A 6793-nucleotide genomic window follows, 5' to 3' on the forward strand; every position below is an offset into this window, starting at 1 on the left:
GATATTTCAGCTTATTTTAGGTATCTTAAGGTCTCATTATAAACAATTCTTACTGCACAATACAGTGAAAGTTATCTTAGTTTTCTTATTTTTTCTAATTCTGAATGAAAGAGATGATTATACAGCCAATACCTGACTTAAAAACAGTTGATGCTTCAAAACTGATCCCTGGTCAGTTGTTTGAAATTGTTAATATATTTTCCCTTTTCCCTTTTTAAAAAGTTATAGACTTCTGCTTCCACCCAAGATGGAGAAACAGGGACAAGATCTATCCTCCTATCTGAAACAACAAAAAACTGAAAATATACGAGACAATGACTTGCAAGGCACTGACATCAGGCAACAAAAGACAGCAATCACCAAGAGATGGGAAACAAAGAGACGAGCCCTATGACTGTCATGAGAGAGTTTCCAGAGCATTCCAGTGCAGGAAGGAAGAAACCAGGTGGAGACTGGAGACTCCCTGAGCTGAGAAGATGGAACTGACACTCTGAAGAGACAAAAGCAACTGGAGTTCTCAGGAAAGAGTAGCAAAAGGAGAAATTGCACACAGAGAGAATATCATAATACCTGAAGATCTGTAAGTCACCCCTGTAAGTATTCACCTGTGTACTGATTCGTGCATGCACTGAGGAAACTACATGAGGCTTGGGAAAGAACCACCCAAAATAATTAAGGGTTACAATGCCCAATGCTCACACAAGGCAGGGAATAGTGCCTGTTGCCACCACCCAAACTGAATAACCCTGAAAAACTGAGGGACAGTAGTAGAGTACACACAAGTTTTTTTTTACCTCAGTAATGGAAGATGATTAGCTTAAAAATGAGCACTGCTCTGGTACCTAACAAATCTTAAAAGTAACACCTGAAATGATCAATTTCCTAAGAAGTGTAACTACATCACAGAACAAAGCGCAATAATATTTATAAAAATAGACATAAACTGTACCCAGCAAAGTAAAATTTACAATGCCTGGTGAAATTCACAATGCCAATCAAAAATTTTCAGACATGCAAAGAAGCAAGAAAATATCACTCATAAGAAGAAGTAATTCAACTGAGTAGGACCAACCCAGAACCAATACATATGTTAGAATTATCAAACAGGAACACTAAAACAATTAAACTGTATTCCATGTATTCAAAAAGGTATGTAGAGACATGGAAGATATTTTAAAAATTTAAAGACCTTAATAAAAATTCTAGAGACTAAAATAAAAACACTAGATGGAATAAATGGCAAAAAGAAAAATTAATATACTGAAAACATGACAACAGAATCTATCAGAAATGAAATACATAGAGCAAAGGGAATCAAAAAAGAAGTGGAAAAGCAACAGTGAGCTGTGGGGCAGTTTTAAGCACATGTAATTGGAGTCACAGAAGGAGAGGAGTTGGAGGATGGGACTGAATAATTTTTGAAGATATAATGCCTAAAAACATTCCAAATTTGACAAAAATTATAATTCCATATCATACCTCAGTAAATCTGAGGTATGATATGCATGAAAAAAACTACCTCAAGTCACATTGTAATTAAATGGCTCAAAACCTGTGAGAAACAAACAAAAAAACTTAAAAGCAGTCAAAGAAAAAATGGCACACTATGTAAGAGGAACAAAGATAAGGACTACATCAAATTTGTCACCAGAAACAATGCAAGAGAAAAGATAGTAGAGCAATATCTTTATTACACTGAAAGAAAAAACTTAGAACATATCTTTCAAGAACAAAGGCAAAATAAAGACTTGCAGATATACAGAGGCTGAAAGAATTCATCACACACCTGCACTCCAAGAATGACCTTCAGGATGAACAAAATGATGCCAGAAGGAAATCTGATCCACACAAGGAATGAAGAGCACCAGAAAATACATAAATACATGGGTAAAACATGAAGGAGCTTTGTACTATTATGTAAAGCTCTTTAAAAGATACTAACTGTTTAGGGAGAAAATATTTGCAAATGAATCAATGGACAAAGGATTAATCTCCAAAATATACAAACAGCTCATGCAGCTCAATATTAAAAAAACAAGCAACCCAGTCAAAACATGGGCAGAAGACCTAAATAGACATTTCTCCAAAGAAGTCATACAGATGGCCAAGAAGCACATGAAAAGATGCTCAACATCACTAATTATTAGAGAAATGCAAATCAAAACTACAATGAGGTATCCCCTCACACCAGTTAGAATTGGCATCATCAGAAAATCTACAAACAACAAATGCTGAAGAGGGTGTGGAGAAAAGGGAACCCTCTTGCACTGCTGGTGGGAATGTAAATTGATACAGCCACTATGGAGAACAGTATGGAGGTTCCTTAAAAAACTACAAATAGAATTACCACATGACCCAGCAATCCCACTACTGGGCGTATACCCAGAGAAAACCATAATTCAAAGACACACGCACCCCAATGTTCATTGCAGCACTATTTACAATAGCCAGGTCATGGAAGCAACCTAAATGCCCATCGACAGATGAATGGTTAAAGAAGACGTAGTACATATATACAATGGAATATAACTCAGCCATAAAAAGGAACGAAATTGGGTCATTTGTAGAGACGTGGATGGATCTAGAGACTGTCATACAGGGTGAAGTAAGTCAGAAAGAGAAAAACAAATATCGTATATTAACGCATATATGTGGAACCTAGAAAAATGGTACAGATGAACCAGTTTGCAGGGCAGAAATGGAGACACAGATGTAGAGAACAAACGTATGGACACCAAGGGGGGAAAGCGGCGGGGGTGGTGGTGGTGGGATGAATTGGGAGATTGGGATTGATATATATATACTAATATGTATAAAACAGATAACTAATAAGAGCCTGTTGTATAAAAAAATAAATTAAATTAAATTCAAAAATTCAAAAAAAAAGATACTAATTGTTTAAACAAAAGTAGAAACCATGTATCATGGGGTTTATAATAAATGTAAAAGTAAAATGTATGTCTGTGTTAGTTCAAAGGCTGGCACAGAAGAAATGGAAGCACACTATAAATTTAGTATACTATTGATTAAATGGTATAACATCATTTGAAGGGAGAGTGTAATGAGCTAAAGATGTACACTACAATCTTTAAATCAGCCACTAAAATAGCAGAACAAAAATTTACAGCCATTCAGCCAACAAATGAATTAAAATTAAATCACAAAAAGTGTTCAGTTAATCCCAAAGAAGCCAGAAAATTTTGGAAAAGGGAATAAAGAACTGGTGAGAGAAATCGAAATCAAGCAGCAAAATGATAGATTCAAACCAAACCATTTGAACAAACACAAAATATGTAAATGGTCTAAACACCTCAATTAATAGGCAGAGGTTTTCCAGTTGGATAAATAAACAAGACACAACAATATGCTGCCCATAAGAAATTCACTTCAAATATAAAGACACAAATAGGTCACAGGTATGAGGATGGTAAAAGAAACACCATGTTAGCAGCAATCAAAAGAAAGCTGAAATCTTTATATCAATATCAGAAAAAGTAGATTTCAGAACAAAGAATACTGTCAGATATAAAGAAGGTCATTTCCTAATGATAAATAGGTCAATTCATCAAGAGGACATAATAATCCTAGACATTTATACACATAATAAGAGAACTTCAAACTACATGAAATGAAAACTGACAAAAAACTACAATGAGAAATAGACAAAGCCACAACAGTAGAAGATTTCAATATCTTTCAATAATTGATAGAACAAGTAAAGATCAATAAGGATATAGAAAATTTGAACATCATTATTAACCAACTGGCATAATTCACATTTATAGAACATTATACCCAGCAACAGAATACAAAATTCTTATCTTCATGCACACATTACACTTCCAAGGTAGACCATATTCCAAGTCATACTAAATATTTCAATAAATTCAAAAAATTCACATCATACAAGTATGTTTTCTGACCACAGTAGCAGGAAATAAGTATTCCATAATAGAAATATTTGTGGAAGAATCTCCAAATATTTGGAAAGTAAATAACACACCTCGATATAACCTATGGGTCACAAGAAATCAAAAGAGAAATTAGATATTTTGATCTGATTAAAACAAAAATACAACATATAAAAATTTGTGGGCCGCGCCCTGCCTTTGCCCTTGCCACGCCGCCTGCTCGGGAGCGAGTCAGGTGGCGGTGCTGGCTACGGCGTGGCTGCTCCTGGCGGCTGCCGCCTGCGCACAGCGGCAGCAGGACTTCTACGACTTCAAGGCGGTCAGCATCCAGGGGTGTCGCTGGAGAAGCACCGCGGCTCAGTGTCCCTGGTGGTGAACATGGCTAGCGAGTGAGGCTTCACAGACCAGCACTACCAGGCCCTGCAGCAGATACAGCGGGACCTGCGGTCCCATCACTTCAACGTGCTTGCGTTCCTCTGCAACCAGTTTGGCCAACAGACACCCGACAGCAGAAGGAGATGGAGAGCTTTGCCCGCCGCACCTACAGTGTCTCTTTCCCCATGTTTTGCAAGATCGCAGTCACCGGCACTGGTGCCCACCCTGCCTTCAAGTACCTGACCCAGACTTCTGGGAAGGAGCCCACCGGGAACTTCTGTAAGTACCTAGTGGCCCCAGTTGGAAAGGTGATAGGGCGCTTGGGACCCAACCATGTCGGTGGAGGAGATCGGGTCCCAGATTATAGTGCTTGTGAGGAAGCCATCCTGAAGAAGCGAGAAGACTTAAAATCACTTTCCCTCCTCTCCCACTGTCCCCTCCCCTCCCCGCGCTGTGCACAAGTGACCAAAGCAAACCCAAATGGTGCTACAAAGGGAGAGACTACTGACTCTACTTCCTTCACTCTTATCCCACCGAGCCCAGCACTCCTGTCGCAGGAAAATTCTAATTGTTTGATTCTTTGAATCTTAGAGCAACCTGTAGGAAGCCCTGACCAGTGAGAGCTCTTGACCAAATGACTCAGTAAGAACCTCTAGTCCATGAAAACATGTGGCAAATAGAAGTATCTGAAGCAATAATCTCCTACCTGTTATGAACTCTGTAAAATGGGGCCAACTCCTACCTCACAGGGCTGTTGTGAGGATGAGGATGAAAGGCCTATGAAAGTGTCTAGGGCAGTGACAGCTAACTAGGAGGCATTCAAAAATTCTTTTCTGCAGATGAACGAAAAAATAAGTTGTGATCAATAAAAACTTGAAGGCCCCCCCCACCAAAAAAAATAATTTGTGGGCTTCCTCTAAAGCAGAACTTAGAAGAAAATTTATAGTACTAACTGTCTATATTAGAAAAGTGAAAAGGTCTTAAATCAAAGACCTCAGCTTCCAATTTAAAAAACTAGAAAGGAGGAGCAAGTTTAACAGAGTGAGCCAAAGGAAGGAAATAATAAATGTTTAAAAAATCGGGAAAAAAGTAATAGAGAATATCAATGATATCAAAAGCTGGTTTTTTGAGAACTTTAATAAAATTGATAAACTTCTAGCCAGACTTATAAGGGAAAGATGTGAGATAACACAAATTATCAACACTGGGAAGGAGAGAAATGACATCACTGCAGATTCTAAACATATTAAAGGGATAATAAGGATAGACAAGTTTATAGCAATAAGTTCAACAACTTGGATAAAGTGGAGAGATAACTTGAAAGACACAAACTAACAAAGATCACTCGAAAATAAGCTTGGATATTCTGAGGAGCCTCTCTACGGCTATCAAAGAAATTGAGTTTGTTGTTACAAACCTTCCCACAAAGAAAACTCCGGCACAGATGGCTTCACTGGTAAATTTTCCCAAACATTAAAGGAAGAATTACCATTCTACATAAACTCTTCCAGAAAATGGATAATGAGTGAATACTTCCCAACTCTTCTAAGTGAGGCCAGCATTACTCTGATAGCAAAACCAGACAAAAACATAACAGAAGAGAAATCACAGAAGGTATCCCTCATGAACATAGCTGAAAAAATCCTCAGCAAAATAATAAAAAATCAGATGAAACAAAAAATAAGGATAATACGTGATGACCAAGTGGAGTTTATTCCAGAAATGCAAGGTTGATTTAACGTTCAAAAATCCATCAACATTATTCCCCATATCAACAACCAAAAGAGAAAATAATATGATCACCTCGATAGGACTCAGAAAAAGCATTTGAAAAAAGGCACTATCCATTCCTGATTTTTAAGGAAATCTCTTAACAAAGCAGGAATAGAAGAAAATTTCTACAACGTGTTATACATGGTGGTTAAGTTTACAGGGTAACCCACAAATCTATTTAGTTCTTGTATAAATTGTTATATCTATGCAATTGTCAAGAATTGGAGGCAACACTCTTGAAATCTATAGCCTGGGATTTCAGTTACTCATATTCCTTCAGCGCCAGGATCCCTTGGAAGTAAGCTGGCTGCTGGCTCAGCAAACCTGGGCTTATCTATAGAACTTGGTCACATTAAAGTGTACATAATCAGTCTCCACTATATTAAAGGGCTGAAGACAGAAGACCACAGAGCATCTAGAGGAGATGGAAGAGGCAGTGGAATTTCTTACCTTTTTTAATCCTATAGGACTCTTATTGTCCATCTCTGTCCCAGAATAAAGACACAATTTTAATAGGTGTTAATAAACCCATGGGAGAAGAGAGCATAGAGGAGGAGGACTTTTCCAGGCTACACCAAACTTAAATGGGCTAAGATCTATAGACATCATGGATCTGAAAGAGGGGAGAGGGTTCTATCACAGGACTTTCAGCCCATTAACCAAAATAATTCGTGTACTCACTGTAGCCTGAAGTCAAAGCTGCTTTCTCAAGGCCTGTGCTTTCCTGCAGAATC

The 6793-nt window shown here is 37.8% G+C and overlaps 1 pseudogene across 1 annotated transcript; it reads left to right on the top strand.

Moving 5' to 3' along the window:
- Positions 1-314: 314 nt before the first annotated feature.
- Positions 315-4870, top strand: LOC307058385 (glutathione peroxidase 7-like; annotated as a pseudogene). Its single transcript has 2 exons — positions 315-445; positions 4143-4870. The product of its transcript is annotated as a glutathione peroxidase 7-like (transcript).
- Positions 4871-6793: the final 1923 nt, after the last annotated feature.

Source organism: Hyperoodon ampullatus (assembly GCF_949752795.1).
Source record: "Hyperoodon ampullatus genome assembly, chromosome: 9".
Taxonomy (NCBI): Eukaryota; Metazoa; Chordata; class Mammalia; order Artiodactyla; family Ziphiidae; genus Hyperoodon; species Hyperoodon ampullatus.